Source organism: Crinia signifera, chromosome 2 (genome assembly GCF_055691185.1).
Source record: "Crinia signifera chromosome 2, ASM5569118v1, whole genome shotgun sequence".
NCBI lineage: Eukaryota > Metazoa > Chordata > Amphibia > Anura > Myobatrachidae > Crinia > Crinia signifera.
The window spans coordinates 325,490,388-325,511,575 of NC_139218.1; the positions used below are offsets into that span (position 1 = coordinate 325,490,388).

General features: G+C 48.9%; 1 protein-coding gene across 1 annotated transcript in view; it reads left to right on the plus strand.

Annotated features, from left to right (window-relative positions):
- Window positions 1-18,290: 18,290 nt before the first annotated feature.
- Window positions 18,291-21,188, plus strand: part of LOC146059104 (uncharacterized) — an 81,484-nt gene continuing 78,586 nt past the window's right edge. The window contains exon 1 of the mRNA XM_083171226.1: window positions 18,291-18,364. The gene's annotated coding sequence lies outside the window, so the exon portion shown is untranslated. The remainder of the gene's footprint in view (window positions 18,365-21,188) is intronic.

Consider the following 21,188-nt stretch of genomic DNA (forward strand, 5'->3'; position numbering starts at 1 on the left):
GAACCGCCTGCGCCGGTGTAAAAGGGACCAAACACCAAGTTCCACCCGGCTTGAAGCTGGGTCCAAAATCCCGGGTGGGACCCGGCGTTTTGGTATAAAAGGGGTATTAGTTTATTATGGAGAGTGTTGAGCCCCTGTATTTGTATTTATTAGAGAATGTAGTCATAGGCCACTGCACCCCAACCTGGGAATGGCGAGTGCTGTTTGCACCCCATTCATAGGAATGGCCAGTGCGGTGGTACTCTGTGTATGTATGTATATATATATATATATATATATATATATATATATATATATATATATATATATACATACACACACACACAAATAAAAACATACTCCTTAACATATAAGGAGTACTACTATGTGATGCAATGTGAATAAGGAGTACTACTATGTGATGCAATGTGAATAAGGAGTACTACTATGTGATGCAATGTCAATGTGAATAAGAGACACTACTGTGTAGACAAGGCATTCCCAACCACGGTCCTCAAGGCACACTAACAGTGCAGGTTTTGTAGATATCCAGGCTTGAGCACAGGTGACTTAATTAGTATCTGAGGGATTCTAATTAATCCATCTGTGCTAGAGCCTGGATATCATTAAAACCTGCACTGTTGGTGTGCCTTGAGGACCGTGGTTGGGAATGCCTGGTGTAGACACTACTGTGTAGTGTGACATATGCACTACTGTACTACTGTGAGGTGTATTGTTAATAAGGGATACTCTTGTGTAGGGATGCCAATCCCGGGGCATTTTTTCAATCCCGGGATTCGGGATTGAAAAATGCTCAATCCCGGGATTCCCGGGATCCCGGGATTGGCTTCCCTAATAATAAAAAACACCCTGGCCGCCCGAGCGCTGGGTGGGTGGCAGGGACCGCTGGGTGGGAGGGCGGGTGGGTGGCAGGGACCGCTGGGTGGGAGGGCGGGTGGGTGCCAGGGACCGCTGGGTGGGAGGGCGGGTGGATGGCAGGGACCGCTGGGTGGGAGGGCGGGTGGATGGCAGGGAGCGCTGGGTGGGAGGGCGGGTGGATGGCAGGGAGCGCTGGGTGGGAGGGCGGGTGGATGGCAGGGAGCGCTGGGTGGGAGGGCGGGTGGGTGGCAGGGACAGGGACCGCTGCCGCTGGGTCCCCGTGAGCGCTGAGTGGGTGAGCGGGCGGGTGTCCGGCCGGACGTCAGCGCTGGGTGGGTGGGAGGGCAGGTGGCCGGGAGCGCTGGGCGGGCGGGCAGCCGTGGACGTGCGGCTGTGCCCTGCGCAGCGTGACCTCGCAGCGTGACCTCGTCACGCTGCGCACTGCGGGGCATGGGAGAAGCCGGGCAGCGTCTGAGTGCTCAGACGCTGCCCGGCATTAAACTGCGCATGCGCAGTTTAATCCCGAAATCCCGGGATTGGAAATTCCAATCCCGGGATTGAAATCCCGGCGTTTTGGGGGCCAAATCCCGGGATCCCGCCGATCCCGATCCCGGGATTGGCCACCCTACTCTTGTGGGTTTTTTGTGACTTAGGGACACTACTGTGTAATGTGAGTAAGGCTCACTATTGTGCAGTGTAATTTGAATTGGGGGTACTATTGTGTGTCTACACCCCTTCCCCATGAGCCCACATCCTGTTTTCAGCATGTATGTCTTTAATATGCGCTGTTCCTATTTAAAATGTAGTTGGGACACTTTCTGGTACATGGTACCAAAATATTTAATTATGGCTCTGATGGTGACAACTATGAAACCAAGTGTGTGGATGCATGCACAACTCAGCATGCAGGTAAAATGATGCATTTAGCCCAGTGCAGCAGCAATCATGGTCTCTGCAGTAGTCCCACAAAGTATAAATTCAGCAGAGCCATGGAGCAATACTCTCCATTACTAGTAAACATGAAAGCTATTCCCCCATCACTTTTTTCATCTAATTTATAAATTGATCTTGATTTGTTTCTTTCTGCTACATTGAGCAATCTGACATGACCTGATTAATCATCCCGATGGAATTAAGGGGGAAATTTACCAAAATGGATTCGTAAAAAATAGGTGTATTCGCAGGCAGAAATACGCCTATTTTTTACACATTTATATTTTCGGGATTTTCAATCCCGAAAATACAACAATTCGTATTCCTAAAGATGGAACATTCGTATTTGTATTTACAAATACGAATGTCTACACCATCGATAGAATACGACAGAAATCACCATTCAAAAGAATGGTGGTTCCTGATTTACTAAGCAGCCGTACTGATAATACGGCTGCTACTTGGTGTAAAACACCCACGCAAATACGACAGGAAAATACGCCTAGCGGCTCCTGATTAGCTGCTAGGCCGCAAGGCGGCCAATAGCGGCATTCGGGAGGCGGAGCCGCACGATGTACACAAACACCGTGCGGCTCGTCTGTCCAGTCTGGTTTCGCGTGTCGGTTTGTTTTTTTGCAAAGACCCATCCCTGGACTACGTCGCCCTGGGACAGGTGAGTATGGTTTCCTTCCATAGGTTCCCACATGGATTTCGTCGGACTCCGGACGCCAACGCCATTGCCGACATGGACAGCGACGTCGACATGGAGCCAGAAGACGACACAGGACCAGGACATCAGGACCAGGGCTACCTACGGGAAGAAGATAGGTAAGTATTAGTATGTAAGGGCTTTGGATGTATTAAAGTTTTATTTTAAATGTGTGTCAGTGTGTTTTATTTTACTATTTTTAATACTGTGGAACTACAAGACCCAGCGGGCCCTTTAATGCCCTTTGTGTTTCCTTTGTGGTTCTCCAAGTCCCAGTTTGCGGGGGAGGCTTGCTGGGACTCATAGTGCCCCAGTATTAGACAATAGATTATTCTTTTTTTTTACACCACTATCAGCCCGGTGACCACAGCCCAGGGTCACCGGGGACAGCACCAGGCTTCAGCCTGGTCAGGTAAGTCCTGGAGGGGGGGACCCCTTCATTGGGGGGGTCCCCACTCCCCCAGGGCCCCTGGCCAGGCTGACTGGTCAGTAGGGTTAATGTTTTGGCCGCGGGACCTTATATCATAAGTGTCCCCCGGCTTTGACATTACCCTGCTGGCTGGTTTGGCCTGGGGCTGGTTCTTAAAATACGGGGGACCCCTAGTCATTTTGTCCCCCGTATTTTGGGAACCAGCCCCGGACCTGGAGCCTGGGGCTGGTTGTTAAAAATCGGGGAACCCCTATTTGTCGGGTTCCCTGCTTTTTAATTACTGGCCCCGGCTCCTTCAGCCTGGTGCTGGTTACAGCTGTGGGGGGGACCCCACGCTGTTTTTTTTTAATTTTTCTATTTTTTTTACACACTGCAGCCTGCACGGATCTGACTGATCCGTGCAGACTGCCTGTACGAATTCGTATTAGCGGCCATATATAATATGAATTCCTACAACATTGGAGGGTTACAAAGCAGTCGTATATGACTGCTTTGTACATTCCCCTCCGGAACACGACTTTGCATACGACTGAAACAGTCGTATGCAGTCGTAGGGGAAATACCAATACGAAAAACTAGGTTTTTCATATTGGTAAATTTCCCCCTAAATGTTTTCTGAGAGTCCATAACTGATATAAACATGATAGCACAGAGTGAGGTCTTTCTCTGCTTTATCACGACTGTCTAGGTGGGAACATGGGATCTCTGTAGCTAGATATGTGGCGGGATTTGGCTTCACTTGAACTAGAATACATGTTCTGCCTGAAGAAATTTATACTAGTAATGTAACTAAAACTTTTTGGGCCCCATAGTATAACTCTAAAAAAGGCCCCCTCTGCTCACAATGTCACTACAATGCCACCAGGTAGAGACTTCTTATAAACATTATGCCAAGCAGAGCCTCCTTATACATGTTATGCCAGGTAGAGCCCCTATACACATTATGCCAGACAAGCCCCCTTAAACATGTTATACCAGGCAAAGCCCCCGTTACACATTACGCCTGGTAGAACCCTGTTGCACATTATACCCTGGGGGGCGGGGGGGGGGCGGAGCTGTGAGTTTTTTTATGCTAAAAGCACTAATGGGGACATCTGTAGCTGGCCCTTCTGGGAACATGATATGTAGCACACACTAATTATGTGATGAATGCTTAGCATTTAAATTCAGTGCCTGAGATTGTACAAAAACTTGGTTTCATGTTTTGAAACCTTGTCTCATGCACAAATAAAATATATTTGTGTGTACAGTATTTCATGTGTTTGATGTGTTTATACAACATAAATGCATTTTGTGTTCACACATGGGTCCCGTCCTCAAGATACCTCATTGAAATGTAAAATATTCTAAAATAAGGAAATAATCCATTGAAAATGCTTCTGGTTCTGAGCATTTTGCATATAGGATACTCAACCTGTATTAGAAAAACATTTACAAAGATCTCGTGATCAAATTGCTCATCTAACAAAAATTTTAAAGAAATTCGACATACAAATCCCCAATATAATAGACTAAGAGAAGATGTACGATTTTAGGTTCTAGGCAATATTTCATACCCCAAACTTTCACTATGATGCCTATAAAAATGACAGATGTTATAACATATTTTTTGCAATTTATTGGTAAATCGCGCATGTGTATGCCTCACACTGCACATGCAAGTCTAATATTAATGAAGATCGCAGCCAACAGATAACAGCCTGTGTAGAGCTGACTCCCTGCGCTACACAGGCTGAGAGCGTCTTGGGCTTATGCGTCTCAATGGAGACGCATAGCTCAGCCAATCAGGGCTGAGCTATGCATCTCCATGGAGACGCATCGGCCAATCACGCTCTCAGCCAGTGTAGCGCAGGGAGTCAGTGCTACACAAGCTGTTATCTGCACCGGAGAAAGACGGTTCAGCCCGCTGTCAGTGCGGGCTGAGCCGGCTCTGCTGCAGACAGACCAGTGCTGGATCCTGGATTGGTAAGTATGTTGGTGTAAAAGTGAGGTGTGTGTATGTAATAAAGTTATACTTCTCTGTGTGTGTCTTTTCTTTTAACATTCTTTTTACATGTGGACTACAAGTCCCAGCGGGCCCATTAATGCCCCGCATGCTGGGACTTGTGGTTCTCCAAGTCTGAGCCTGTGGGGGAGGTCTGCTGTCACTTGTAGTTCTCCTGTATAAAGCAATGTTAGGTATGTCAGATTAACCCTATCAGCCCGGCGGCCACTGGCCACGGATGCCGGTGAAAGCTCCGGGCTTCAGCCCTAGATGGGTGAAGCCTGGGGAGTGGGGGGGGTGGGGACCCCTTTATTGGGGGGTCCCCACTCCTCCAGGTACCCCGTCCAAGGCTGACCAGCCATGGTGCTCATGTTTCGGTAGGGGGACCTTATGTAAAAAGTGTCCCCCGGCTGTGGCATGACACCGCAGGCTGTTGGAGCCTGGTACTGGTTTCAAAATACGGGGGGACCCCCAGATTTTTTGTCCCCCGTATTTTTGGAACCAGGTCCGGCTCAATGAGCCCAGGGCTGGTTATGCTCAGGAGGGGGGAACCCACGCCATTTTTAAGACACATTTCCCAAATTCGCATCTCATTACATATGCGAATTGTATACTCTTCAATGGGAATACATCTGGATGCGAGTTCCGGCGCGTGTAAAAATCGCACTTTCAGAAATCGCTGATTTTGCGGCAAAATCAGCGATTTTTGCCGTTTTTCGAATCTCATTAAATATGCGAATTCGGTATTTTGTCAGTTTTCCGTGAAAATATCGCAAAATTCACATTTTCGCATCTCATTAAATGTCACCCTTTGGATTCCATTTGTAAACCCCCCTCTAAAAATCCTGCATTTGCAACAGCAAGCGACCGAAAGATGTGTTTCACTATGGCTGTATGCCTCATTCAGAAATGGAAGCAGTGCACATCGCACCTGCATTTTTGGATTCCCTGTACCCAAATGACAGGCTGCCGGTAAGGTTGCATTGTGTTTGATACTGGATCTGTTTTGCACATGCACAAAATGGGTACTGTACATGTGCAGGTGTCCCACCATGGAAGAATTATAGGAACCACAGCACGAAACATGTCATATGTTTACCCAATTGGAGTACATTAGGAATTTTAATTTCATATAATTTTATTTTTTTATTTAAAGATGATTTTATTCTTCATTTTATGTTCAAAGAAACCAGCTAGTCAAAATCCACACGCATCGCATTTGATGTGGAAATTAATATCAACATCAAATGTCAGTAAATTAATGATTTTGTACTGAAGAATGCAAAAAGGATGCTGATTTTAGTCGGTTTCAAGTGACCTTAAAAGTAAATACAAAATTGGTACATTAGTAAATATACCGCTGAGCCTGCTCATCTTGGTAATGCCAGGGGAAGGGCGGGGTGCACAGTATATGTAGCAGTGACTGTGGGTGGCTGGTGGTGGGGTTACTTCAGAGGGAATCTGTTACTACTGTAAGACCAGAAAGACTTGCTGGAGAGGGGATCTGAAGCACAAGGTCTGGCTAACACATTTCTAATATTATTTATTACACGTCTTTGTCTGAACCTGTACTGTGGCTCTGTATGAACACCATTGAATTGTATGCGTGATGCAACTCAGATGCATGCACAAAAAAAAAATCACACAAGAAAAAAAATAAAACACTGGGTACTCTTTACCTAGAACGGCGCCCGCGATCAGAATCGCGGGCGTCGGGGGTAAAAAATCGCGGTAATCGCGGGCATCGCGGGTAAATCGCGGGTACATCAAAATCGGGTACCCGCGATTACCGCGATTTTCCCATAGGGAACAATGTTAAAAAGCCTGATTGACCGCGATTTTACTGTAAAAAGCCTAATTGACCGCGATTTTGCATTCAATGCCTCAATGCCCGCGATTTTCCCATAGGAATCAATGTTAAATGGGCTACAGAGCCCAAATAGCCCCAATTAACCCTTAAATGTCCCCCCAATTTTTGTACGCCACCCCACGATCCACGCCAACCCGAAGCGTGGCGAGCGCAGCGAGCCCGCGAGGGGCGGCGGTACGCGTCCTCCGACCTTTTCATGCCCTACTATCCACGTCGGCGTGGAGTTGAGAATAGAATAGTGTGGCGAGCGCAGCGAGCCACCGAGCCCGAAGCGTGGCGAGCGCAGCGTGCCCCGCGAGGGGACGCGGATACCTTCACAGGTAAACGCGTCCCTTCGCGGGCTTCACAGATGTCCGCGTCGCCACGGACACCTGTGAAGTCCGCGAGGGGACGCGTATAACTGTGAAGGTATCCGCGTCCCCTCGCGGGGCTCGCTGCGCTCGCCACGCTTCGGGCTCGGTGGCTCGCTGCGCTCGCCACACTATTCTATTCTCAACTCCACGCCGACGTGGATAGTAGGGCATGAAAAGGTCGGAGGACGCGTACCGCCGCCCCTCGCGGGCTCGCTGCGCTCGCCACGCTTCGGGTTGGCGTGGATCGTGGGGTGGCGTACAAAAATTGGGGGGACATTTAAGGGTTAATTGGGGCTATTTGGGCTCTGTAGCCCATTTAACATTGATTCCTATGGGAAAATCGCGGGCATTGAGGCATTGAATGCAAAATCGCGGTCAATTAGGCTTTTTAACATTGTTCCCTATGGGAAAATCGCGGTGATCGCGGGCATCGCGTCGCGGCCGTTTATGTGCTGCCCGCGATGTCGCGATCACCGCGATGGGCGCCGTTCTAGGTAAAGAGTACCAAATACTGTATTGGTCCCCACAAAAATAAAATCAAATACATTGGACCTCACAGAAAATATACAAACACATTGTCCCCTACAGGAAAAAATTAAAACGTTTGCCTTTACTACAAAAACAAATAAAACACATTGGTCCCCAGAGGAAAAAAATAAAACACATTGTCACCAGCAGAAAAAGCTAAGACACATTTTTCCTGAAAGGAAAAAAAAATAGACACACTGGTCCCCACAGAAAAAATATGAAACACATTGGCCCCATCTCTTTGAAAATGAGTAACCTTTCAGGAGCTGCAGACTACCCCAAAAGCACTTCAGACAGCAGCTAATATGAATCAAGATGGCAGTGTAGGAAGCCAGAGGCTCCATAGTAGCCCAATTAATACCCCTTTCAGACAGAAAAAAAGACCCAGGAATTTCCCTGCTCTTGCCGTGTCGACCCGGGTTTTTCTTCTGTCTGAAAGGGTCAACACGGGTCTAAAGTTCCGGGATTTCGACCCAGGTATTTACCTGGGTTTTTCCCGTGTCAGACACGTGTTTGCGGCTGTGTGAAAGGGTCCGACCCGTGTTTTTCTCCCGACTATTGAAAAATCATGCTGATTGGCTGTGCAGCATGGCGCTGCGCGATTAGCTGATCTTTTCAGCTTCCCTGATTAGCTGAGCGGGCGTGGCAGTGGCGTGCAGCGCAGCACTAAATGGCCATGGCGCATTGGAAAGATGAGGAGATCCGTGAGCTGCTCAATGTCAGAGGGGAGGAAGAAATCAGCAAAACACACAGAGCGCTCATGACCTCCAGGTTCTGCAACTTGTCAGCCATGTTTAATGCAATGCAGTGAGCAGACACCTCCCACTTTTCATGATCTCATCTCTGTGTACCTTTAAAACTGTCCTTTTCTTATGACACACAGAGTTTTGCAGGAAAAATCCGGCTTCTGTGTGAAAGGGGTCGACACGGGAAATACCTGGGTTTTTGTTCCTGCGTGAAAGGGGGTCAGCACCTTGCTGCCTAGTTCTACCCGGGTTTTTGTATCTGGGAAATACCTGGGGTGTGTCTGAAAGGGGTATTAGCAAACGCCCGGTAAATAAATGAAAAACGTAATGGCTGCATAGTCATGTAGGAGATTAAACATGATAGCTGGGTGTGACCTTAGAGGTCATGTGACATGGAGAGCCTATGGCTGTCTTGGATTTGGGTTGTTGGCTGTAATCATTACTCTGGGAGTAGGAGGAGTCTTCCTCTTCTCCCAGAAAATTTCTGAGTGAGTACACGCATTTTGTTGCTCTGTAGGTTAGGCCCAATAGCTTAAACTTCACCCCTATTTCTGCTCTCCTTTAGACTAAAGCAGGAACATGTCCCGCTCTGCCCCCAGCCGCTCAAGGCGTGCTGTCAGGCCGCCCGCCCGCTTTGCGGAGGCCTTAGGATCCGGGAGGGGGGCTGCATCCTCACCTGAGGCAGACAGCTCTGCGTTGCGGGCTGCTGGTGGCTCCGGTGGAGGGCGTAGGGGCAGTGTGGCTGATGCTGCGGTCCCTGCGCCTCTTGACTGTGGGCTGACGGCGGCTCGCGGACGGAGGGCGGCGCGCGGCGGGCGCGCTGGTTCAGTAAGCGCCCGCCGCGGCCTGGCGCTGGTGGAAAGCAGCTTCCCCCAGGCGTTCCAGGCACCCGGGCGCGGTAGGGGACGCCTGAATACCCCAGCCGGGCGCTCGGGGAGAGGCCGCGTGACGGGGCCTGCAGCACAGCGGGTGCCCGATGGTGACGGCAGCCGTCCAGACGCGGCAGAGCAGTGTCATGCGGTGGGCGCAGGTCTGTTGACGGCGCCCGCCGCGCTGCTCGCGGGGCAGGGTGTGCAGGAGGCAGCAGGGATGGGATCAGCGCTGCTGAGGCCAGTGTGATGGCTAGCCCAGACCGGCGGCCATTACGCGGCTCAGCGCGAGCACATAACATGGCGGCCGGGCCTAGTCGCCCAAGAAGCCGCAGGGGGGTGATAGAGAATATTGAAGCAGGGCCTGAGGGAGGATCAAGGGGGTCAGAGAGGGGCATTTCTCCTTCCCCTGATCCTGAGACTCCCCTGTACGGCTATAGGCCTTCATGGGAGAGGCAGAGTCAGGATGAAGATGAGGGGTCACAGACTCCTCCTAGACCAAGGGGGAGAAGTAGCACTAGGAGTAGTAGGTTACACAGGAGTGTTAGCAGGGACAGGGATCTCGCAAGGGGGTCCGGAAATGCACGCAGGCCTTCCCCTGCAGCATTTGATCCAGCCTTATTATCTGCAGCCTTGTCATCAATGGCTGGGGCTCTGGCTCCTTTGATAGGGGAGGGTACTGAGGAAGCCGGTTCATCAAGGTCTGCCAACCGCAGATCTCCTGCTAGGGGGCAAGCTATTCCTGGTTGTGCAGAGTTTGTTAGGGCTTTTAGAAATGTCAGCCCCTCAGGGCATGATGCACGGCCTAGGTCTTCTCGCAGACAGGATGCTAACATCGCTTCCAGTGGTCGCAGGTCTGGCCGGAGCAGGGCAGGAGGGCCCGCCCGGTCTTTGTCTGTTGTTTCCTCAGATCCTGATGAGAGAGAGGCTGACCCTGTGGACGAAGGAGAGGCTGAGTTGGAGGATGACACGGATGACGACACCTGGGCGGCGCAGCCCGAGTCTACAGGTGAGGAAAATACGGATGAGGGGGCCGGTTCAGTGGCGTATTCATCCACAGTGGGGTCTGGCTCTAGTCGTTTTTCCTCTTCCTCCTCCTCTTCATCTGCAGGTGGGTCTGAGGTGGGCAGTGCTAAGAAGGCGCGCAAGCAGGCGGCCAAATATGCTAAAAAGGAGGCAGGTCGCCAAGCACTTAGTCGCAAGCGTAAGCGTACAGCTTCAATTACAAAGAGGGAGCGCAAGCGCCGCAACCTGCCTGGGGTAGTGCACTGCGACTACACTGCTGTGCTTAGGGGTCTTAGGGAAAGCTGTAGGTCAAAGATTCGGAAAGGAGAATTCGTGGACTTGTTCAGTTTAACTGACGAGTCCAAAAAAGCCTACAAAGCTGCCAAGGCTAAGGGAGGCATAGGAGCCGAAGCTTTCCGCTCTTATGATAATTGGCTGGCGGGATTCTGTGTTTTCTCCGCATGTTATCTGGAGGATAGGCCAAAGGAACATATGAACATCATTCGATACATTCACATGGTCCACGAGATGAGACGCACATATGGTGGGGTAGCCTGGAGGACATATGATGAGCAGTTCCGCCGCAAGCAGGACTGTTTGCATATCATAGATTTCGGGTGTAAGGACGTTGAAGTCTGGATGGCCCTCACCAGGACTCCCGTAGAGGCGGTGGAAGGCACGCGAGCCATTGTCGCGGCAACCCCTGCCACAACGGTAACGCAACGCCCCACAGGGAGTGACACGGCCGGGCCAAAGCGTTTCCACACAGGCGGGAGGTCCTTTACACCAGGTGCTGCCAAAGGGAAATGCTATGGTTTTAATAACTCTTTCTGCAATCAAGGGCAGCGGTGCCGATACAAACATGTCTGCATCAACTGTTCAGGGAATCATCCGGCATTTAACTGCTTTCGAGGTGGCCGCCCCTCTCGAGGGGCGGTTGCCTCGGCAGCACCAAGGCCCTCCGCATCAAGCAACCCTAGATAGAGCTTTTACTCCGGTAAGGGTGGAGTCCATGTCACCGTGGCTCCGCCAATACCCGGACAGAGAGTCTGCTGTTTTTCTGTTACAAGGTTTTACTGATGGTTTTCACCTCCCTATACAGAGCGAAGTAGTTGGGGGGAAGTTTAGAAACCTTCAGTCTGCTCGCGCCTTGTCCTCAGTTCTAAGGGACAAGGTTGACAACGAGCTGCGTTTAGGTCGCATGGCCGGGCCATTCCCTTCGGCTCCCCTTCCCAATCTAATTTTATCTCCAGTTGGTGTAGTGCCTAAGAAAGTACCTGGTAAGTTCAGACTTATCCAGCACCTTTCTTATCCGGCAGGTTCATCGGTTAATGATGCCATCCCGGAGGAATTCTGTTCAGTGACCTATCAGTCGTTTGATGACGCACTGGAGATGGTCCGGGCCAACGGTGCGGGGGCACTGATGGCGAAGGTCGATGTTGAATCGGCTTTTCGTCTCATGCCCTTGCACCCCGATGCCTTTAGGTACATGGGCTTCCGCATAGGTGAGGAGTACTTCATCGACAAGTGTCTGCCGATGGGGTGCTCTGTATCCTGTGCCTTTTTCGAGAGGTTCAGTAGCTTTTTGCATTGGTGCGTTGAGAAAGCATCGGGGATGAGCGGGATCGCTCACTACCTCGATGATTTCCTTTGCGTTGGCCCTGCTGGTTCCAAGCGCTGTGCTGTATTGCTCGCAACGGTTCGTTCTGTCTTCTCGCAGTTTGGAGTGCCAATTGCGGAAGACAAAACTGAAGGCCCTATCACCTGCCTGTCATTCCTGGGGATCCAGATAGACACAGTGTTAGGGCATTGCTGTTTGCCTCAGGAGAAAGTTACCAAGCTGAAAGGGGTCATTGACGCGTGCTGCGATTCTCGTAAGATTAGTTTGCGCCAGGCTCAGTCGCTACTAGGTCAGCTTAACTTTGCCTGCAGGGTCATCCCAATGGGTAGGCTGTTCTGCAGGAAGCTAGAGAGAGCAACCGCCGGAGTCGCCAGAGCTCACCATCTGGTGCGACTATCCGCAGAGATCAGACGCGACCTTGCTGTCTGGTCAACCTTTTTGGAGGACTTCAACGGCATCCGTATCTGGCTGGCTCCCGTGGTTGACAATTCCTCCCTGCAGTTGTTTACTGATGCTGCTGGCGCGACGGGCTTTGGATGCTTTTTGGCCGGTAGCTGGTGCGCGCAACCATGGCCCTCTTCGTGGTTTGCTAAGGGTCTCACGAAGGATATGTTGCTCCTTGAGTTGTTCCCGATCATGGTGGCAATGGAAATCTGGGGCGCGCGGCTTGCTAATCGCAGTGTGCTCTTTTGGTGCGACAACTACAGCACAGTACATGCGATTAACAACCAAAAGGCTAAGTCACCTTTAGTGCTAAGAGTGTTGGCGCAACTATTTCTGCAATGTCTCCACTTTAACATCCTCTTTAGGGCTAGGCATGTCCCGGGCACTCAGAACGGAGTAGCTGACGCGCTTTCGCGATTTCAGTGGGTGCGCTTTAGGGAGCTGGCGCCTGATGCTGACGCTGTTGGGGTCTCGTGCCCGGTTTATATTTGGCAGGTCATCAGCCCGGACTGGAGGGGCTAGCGGAATTGTCGGTAGCGCCGGCTACTCTTAGAACATACCGCCAGGCTTGGTCGGAGTGGGAGGCTTTTTCTGGAGGGTCAGCACAGCCAGGTATGCGTGGTAACAAGCTATTCCTATCCTTTGTCTGGGGTCTGTACAAGGCCGGAAAATCCAGAGCTGTCACAGCGCGGTACCTTGCGGGAATATCATTCTTTGCGCAGCTAAAAGGGGAACACGATTTCACAAAGTGTTTTCTAGTACGTAGAGCCTTGAAGGGTTGGGCTCGCATTGCCCCTGTAGCTCCCGATTGCAGGCGCCCCATTAGTTTCCCCCTGTTGTTATCCTTGTTGGATAAAATTAGTTCGTTTGCAGACTCCGAGTTTGAGACCTTACTGTTCAGTTTAGCTTTTTCCATGGCCTTTCATGGAGCCTTTAGAATATTGGAGCTGGTTTCGGCATCGAAAGTTAAGGTTGCTGCGCTATTACACACAGACATTCGCATAGATGCAGGGTCCCTTTGGTGCAGGATTAGGCGATCCAAAACTGACCAGGCAGCGAGAGGGACGTGGGTGCATATAGCCTCTGTTATACCCAATTCAGCTTGTCCGGTGGCAATGGCCGAGCGTTATGCACTGGTACGACCAGCGGGGGCCGAGTCATGGTTGGCACATTACGATGGGTCTCCCTTGACTAGATATCAATTTACCTGGATGCTCAGGAAATGCTTGGGTAGCCTGGGTCTGTCGCCAGGGGAATTTGGCACCCACTCCTTCAGAATTGGAGCTGCAACATCTGCTGCCAGCGCGGGCCCGTCAGTTAAGGAAATTAAGAGGCTAGGGCGTTGGCGCTCAGCGACGTACAGAAAGTATATTAGGCCTCACCTCCTGCCCTAAACTGTCTGTGCATGTATGGTTTCCAGCTGTGTGGTTGTACTCCTATGTTAACCCTGCCCGATTGTTTCCTACTCGGGGATTAGCCACGCTCTGTTGTTGGGCCAGCGTCCGGAGTTTTCACGCTTTTTTACCTGAACTGACGGACTGAATTCGGCTATTTCTAATTCGGCTAATTCGGCTTCAATTAAGAGTCCCTCAGCAGGTTCAGACGTTTTTTCCTCCGGCCGAGTAATCCCTTGTTTTCCAAACTCCCATCCAAACCCATTCCTACCTTTGTTTGTGGCTTCCCTTCCGTGTCCAGGAGTGGCTTCAATTGGTATTGAAGCATTAAGCACCAAATTGTGCAGCAACTACCAAATTCCGTTTTTTCTTTTGGCAGACCCTTCTAAAATTAGTGAATTAATGTTCCGGAATTCTAGAGGCAGCTTCTAACTGATGCTAAACATCTCCTTCTTTATAGGTGTGGGCTACGATGCATGCAGAGTATGGATAGATGGGCACTCCTTTGTGCATTGGGCGGCCAGGTTGATAGCCTCGGGCGAGGGCCCAGCGAGTGATTTTGGTCATTTGGTGAGGTGGATGGGCGTGAGAGGGATGTCCTGGCGCGAGCTTAGGACTTTCCTACTGATGAAGGTGAAGCGGTTTGGTTTGCCAGAAATATTGGCGATCCATCTTGGTGGTAATGATCTGGGGAAAATGTCCCAATTGCAGTTGCGGGCCCTGATTGTGGACGACCTGGCTGCCATTAAGGGTGCTTGGCCTGGGTGCACCCTGATCTGGTCCTTTGTGGTCCCCCGGTTGTGTTGGAGAGGTGCGAGAGATTGTAGGGCCATAGACGAGGCCAGGAAGAAACTGAATTCAGCTGTTGCTAAATGGGTGATCGGAGCCGGGGGGGCCGTAGTACCACACGATCGTATAAAGTTTAGGCATCACCAGCTCTTTAGGCCGGACGGGATTCATTTAGTTAAAGAGGGTTTGTATTGGTTCATCGAGGACTTGCTTGTAGTGATAGGTTCGGTCCTGTAATAGGTGGCCGGCGGGGGTCTCTGGGCAGTGACCCCGCGTTGGCGGGAAAGAGCGGCAAGTTATTGATTTAAGAGGTTCATCAAGTTATGTTATTGCGTATTTGGTCATGTTGCGGTGCGCTCGCCTCTCATTTGGCTTAGGCCTTCGCTAGATTACCCGACCGGGGATGGCGAACCCACTCGGAGGAGTGGGCAGCCAGTGCTGTGGGTTGAGTGGATACCGCTTTCTATGTTAGACGGATTACGCATGGGAGTTGGGTGGAGTTTAGTTAAAAGCCGCTCTTTTCTGGGCCACCATTAAAAATCTAAAAATAAAATAAAAAAAAAATTAAATAAAATATAAAAATAAACAAACAAATTAATAACAAAAAATTAGCATAAAAATCTCTTTCTAAATAAAATTCAGCTAACAACTGTTCTGCCAAATTCAAGTCTCCGTGTCTTTATTTATTACATAGAAGTATAAGTATTTTGTGACATCTGAACATGCTTGGGGTCACACATCTGCTATTACAATGTTTAGAAAAACGTAATGGCTGCATAGTCATGTAGGAGATTAAACATGATAGCTGGGTGTGACCTTAGAGGTCATGTGACATGGAGAGCCTATGGCTGTCTTGGATTTGGGTTGTTGGCTGTAATCATTACTCTGGGAGTAGGAGGAGTCTTCCTCTTCTCCCAGAAAATTTCCCCGCCCTCCCTTCCCTGGTATTATTCTCTAGAGGGTTTGGGTTAGTAGTTTAATCGCGTTAGCTGTTAGGCGGGAAAGAGCGGCAAGTTATTGATTTAAGAGGTTCATCAAGTTATGTTATTGCGTATTTGGTCATGTTGCGGTGCGCTCGCCTCTCATTTGGCTTAGGCCTTCGCTAGATTACCCGACCGGGGATGGCGAACCCACTCGGAGGAGTGGGCAGCCAGTGCTGTGGGTTGAGTGGATACCGCTTTCTATGTTAGACGGATTACGCATGGGAGTTGGGTGGAGTTTAGTTAAAAGCCGCTCTTTTCTGGGCCACCATTAAAAATCTAAAAATAAAATAAAAATAAAAATAAAATAAAATATAAAAATAAACAAACAAATTAATAACAAAAAATTAGCATAAAAATCTCTTTCTAAATAAAATTCAGCTAACAACTGTTCTGCCAAATTCAAGTCTCCGTGTCTTTATTTATTACATAGAAGTATAAGTATTTTGTGACATCTGAACATGCTTGGGGTCACACATCTGCTATTACAATGTTTAATTGCCAGGTGCATATATGCATGCTCCCATACTCATAAAGGGACTGGGCACATGCAAGGGCATGGGAGCATGGGTTTAGGCAGCTGCCCTGTGCCTCCTATGGTGTGGCACCCTCATGCAGCCACTCTGCTTGGGTGCCCTGCAAGTGGACTCTGATGGAAATATACTAGCCTACTAGCAATGTATATTTCTGCAGCAAACCTGCTGGTTTCTTGTGGTAGATACAATTACTGGTACAGGTTGTACCACACACACAGCCATACATGATAATCATTATCATCATCAACATCAACATTGACTGCCAGGCTGTGTGTGGTATAGCCAATGATAATATGACATCAAGGCAACTATTAGTGTCAGTATTTCAAGATGATATAGTGACAGTCTGTGCACATTTTTTCCCCTAGACTAGAGATGGGTATACCTTGGCAAAGAAACTCAGCAGTACAGACTGCGCAATGCCAAGATGGCGCAGCAACCAGTCAACTCGACTGAAGAAGCAGGCGGACTTGGAGTCAGGGCCCGGGGAATCACGCAGGGAATCATATTATACACAGGGACATGATTCACTGAGTCAGGTCCTTGTACACTACATTACTGTAACACACACAGCCAGGAATTCATATAGAATCTATATATAGATTCTATATGCAAGGAAATTGAATTCCTAGTGGGAAATGGTCATGGATGTATATGCATGAGCAGCTGTGTTTGTGTCTGTGTCTGTCATTACCCTCACAAATATTTTTTTTTTATCCCATTTGGGGTAATTTACCCCAGTTCCCTGACCACTGACCTAATTTATTTATTTATTTGCAGTTTCTTATATAGCGCAGCAGATTCCGTTGCGCTTTACAATAGTAGACAGTGATAAAACAAACTGGGTAACAGACAGACTTGGTGGTTAGAGGGCCCTGCTGCAAGCTTACAATCTATTAGGTATATAGGAGGGAAACACAAGGACAGGCATCAGTAATAGCATAGCAGTCCCAACAAGTTACAAGTCCAGAAGGGAAGCTATATAATACATAAGTGCCTCAGAGGGTTATGCGTGTAGAACTTAAATATGATAGGCTTGCCTGAAGAGGTGAGTTTTCAGGGAACGCTTGAAAGTTTGGAGGCTAGCGGAGAGCAGGGCCGGATTATAATGGGGGCACAAGGGGTCAGTGCCCCTGGGCCCCCCTCTAGCTAGGGGCCCCCTGTGGTTGGCATGTATTTTTCAAAAAAAAAAAAATTTTTTTTTTTAGCTAAAGGTTTTGTGCATGGGAGTGGGGTAGTGCTGCAGCTTCACCTATCTGCCAATGTGACAATGCTTAATGGTGCTGAGCATTGGGAGCCAAGTGTGAAGTGCATTATTGGGAGTTGACTAAGTCCCATGACACTTTGCACCAGAGAGACTGAGACGTTTGTGCTGAGCTCTGATTGGTGGAGCTCATTACATGCTTCTCAGGCCCATGGATAACAGCAGCAGCAGCCTAGTCATGGGAGGGTTTTTAATCAGAGGCAGCACTGGGACTGTGAGGTCTCCTACAGAGTAAGGTGCAGAGGGACAAACACAGGCTTTTCATGTGGTATGTATGTATGTATGTATGTATGCGTGTGTATATATGTGTGTATATATATATATATCCCCTGAAGTTACCCATTGACCAAGTTTATACTGCCTTTACTCTGTATTTTGACAGTGTAATATTCCCCATGCAGTTTGCGGCCAGTAATGACAAGTGCAAGGGGGCCCCCCTGTCTAAAGTGCCCCGGGCCCCCCGAAGGCTTAATCTGCCACTGGCGGAGAGTCTAATTGTGCATGGAAGGGCATTCCATAGGATGGGAGCAGCCCGATGAAAGTCCTGTAATAGTGAATGGGAGCTAGTGATCTGCTCAGATGAGAGACGCAAATCTTGTGCAGAGCGGAGTGGTCGAGATGCTCGACCTAATGCTTACCTAATGTATGTTGACTTTCAAACTATCGAACGTATCCCGTAATCAGTGGCGTAACTATGGAGGGTGCAGGGGATGCAGCTGCTATGGGGCCCGGGCCCTTGGGGGGCCCCATAGCACAGCAGGCATCCCCTGCACCCTTTTTCCTTATTAGTGCCGCTCGCTTGGGAGTGTCAGTGGTGCCTCTGCCCCCTCCCCCGCTAGCAACGATGCGCTACATATGAAGGGGAATGTGGTGGTCCGGCTGTTGCAGCCTTCCCCCCTCTCCCTTCTTTGATGCTGCCGGAGACTGACGTCACTATCTAGTGACCAGCCCCGGCGTGACACACGCTGTGCTGCTTGCCTGGCCCTGGGAAACAGGAGACACGGAGCTGTCAGTGCAGGAAGACTCGGCACTGACAGCATGAATTATATTGGTAAGGGGGGACAGGGTTAACTGTGGGTCGGAGGGGAGAGGATGTGAATAGGAGAAACACTGTGTGTGTGTGTCTCTCTCTCTCTCTCTGTATGTCTGTCTGTCTCTCTCTGTCTCTCTCTGTCTGTGTCTCTCTCTCTCTCTGTATGTCTCTGTCTGTATGTCTCTCTCTCTGTCTGTATGTCTCTCTCTGTCTGTCTGTATGTCTCTCTCTGTCTGTCTGTCTGTCTGTCTCTCTCTGTATGTCTCTCTCTCTCTGTACGTCTCTCTCTCTCTGTCTCTCTGTCTGTATGTCTCTCTCTGTCTCTCTGTCTGTCTGTATGTCTCTCTGTCTGTATGTCTCTCTCTGTCTGTCTGTCTCTCTCTGTATGTCTCTCTCTCTGTCTCTCTGTATCTCTCTCTCTCTCTCTGTCTCACTCTCTGTCTCTCTCTCTCTGTCTGTCTCTCTCTCTGTATGTCTCTCTCTCTCTCTGCCTGTCTCTCTCTCGCTCTCTCTGTATGTCTTTCTCTCTCTCTGTATGTCTCTCACTCTCTCTCTCTCTCTGTATGTCTCTCTCTCTGTATGTATCCCTCTCTATCTGTCTGTCTCTCTCTCTCTCTGTCTATGTCTCTATGTCTGTCTCTCTCCACCTCCTCTCATTTACTCCCTCCCCACCATGTCTCTCCTCTTTTTCTCCCTCTCTTCTGCTACAACCCCCCCCCTTTACACCTCAGCCCCTTCCATATAATCTCTCTCTATCTCCCTCCCCCCCCCCCCCCCCAAACACACACACCTGTCACCCTCTCCTTCTGTGGTGGGCGGCCCTTTCAAAATTTTGCTATGGGGCCCAGAAGGTAGTAGTTACGCCTCTGCTGGCGACGTGCTAGCCATCGCCCTTCCACTTGTGTGCGGCTATTTTACAGCTGAGGATTTATTGAATTAGAGACAATAATATTTATATATACTGAGCATTATACAGGATCATGGAACTCTCCACTCAAATAATTATTTTGGCGATTCTAAGTCTCTACTACCAGGCTTTTAAGCAAGTTTGATGATGTTTGTTATGGTGGCCTGTCTCCTGTCTGTACTCCTGATGGTGCGGAGACTGCAGAGGTCGTGGAGGGCAGCCTGCCTATATACACTACATATGTGAACGCTACTGCTCCTGTACCAGCCTCAGATATACGTACCTTTATGGGCCTGTCTGCTGTAAAACTTGCCATGGTTGCTTCAAGTCTCTGGGAAGCTATGTTCGCATGTCCAGAATGCTGCCTGGATTATCCCCGAGACGCTGGAGACAAACACCTTATTGCTATTTTTCCTATATTATATGGACCTAAGGACTGGCCGGATTGATCATTTACGCTGTATTGCTTTTTGTGAGATCTCTTCCACCGTTTCTACCCATTTTCCTTTAGCAGCACTATTATTTTTCCTCAGTAATACCGTATGCAATACCATGCATATATATCCATCCTGATTTTACTACTGTTATAGGTACTTTTAATGTATACTATGTGATGCTGCATTACTGATTCTGTATGGTGAACGCACTGTCATTGAATTTGATGGTGGGGGAGTTTTTTTTTATTTTGATCTGTCTACACATAAAGGTCAAGTCCACTTCCCCTGATATATCTTTGTTATAATATCCTGTAAATAAAGGGGGAGGGGGGAGTTTGCATAGAATAGTAGAATTTAGAATAAAGGGGTTATGGTTAAGGGATCCAAGTACGCCTTAGTTGTGGGTGGGTTGTACAGGGTGGGGGGGTTATAGGGTTGGTTTGTTTTGGGTTTTATGGGTGGGTTTAGTTAATTTTTATTTCTTATTTTCCCTGTTTGACCGGACACCTGACTTTGCAACAATCTTTTTTTTCCTTCCTTTTTTTTTTTTCCCAATGGGTATTATGCTGATAGTCTATATTTCTTTATTCGTATTTGCTATATTTTAGTGTGATATACTTCCTTAAATTTATGTGTGTTATATATCCGCTAGTATCTATAATCCAAATGGCACCTTTGGGTAATGGTAGTCCACATATCCTGCAATGAAAAGCTTTTGTTTGGAATGCTCACACTTAATACATTTTTGTCTCTGTATGGTATTTTATTGTTAACAACATTTTGATTATTTTCTACTGTATAAGTACCCTACGTCTGTCGTTTCGGGAACTGTGTCGGGCCTGGTGTTTATGTCTGCTTCACTCCTTGCCTATATCGTGTTTTTTGATTATTGTATTCTAAAAATTTCTACAGAAATCATTGAATTAAAAAAAAATAATTAAAATGTGGTACCAGGACCTTTTGTAAAGCAAAATATTGATCAAACTATATAGAAAAGTTGGTAGTACAAATAAAATATGTGCTTTCAAAAATTGCAACAGTATGTTCTACTTTCCTGTGCACTTAAGGCCCATACACATTTGACGATTTTGAGCTGAAAATCGGTCAAAACGGGTGTTTTGACCGATTTTCAGCTCAAAATTGCCTAGTGTGTATGGGCCAGAGATCCCCGACTAGCGATGATGCGCGCTCCCGCATCATCGCTACCGAGGTGGGCAGTCTGCTGGTTTTACCAGCACATCTAGCGATGATGGCTGGTTTTTTAGCCATCATCGCTAAATGTGTACGGCAGCCGGGCTGAAAGATCACAGACTTTCAGCCCAGCTGACCGCCCGCTCCCTCCCCCTGCTTATACTCACCCCTCCTCGCTCCCACGCTGACCGGCTCACACGGCAGTGACGGCACACGCTGCAGACCTGCAGCACAGACTTCTCTCCCCTCCCGGCTACACGCACGCCGGAGCGCCCCGCCCCCGTCCGAATGCCCCGCCCCCGGCTCA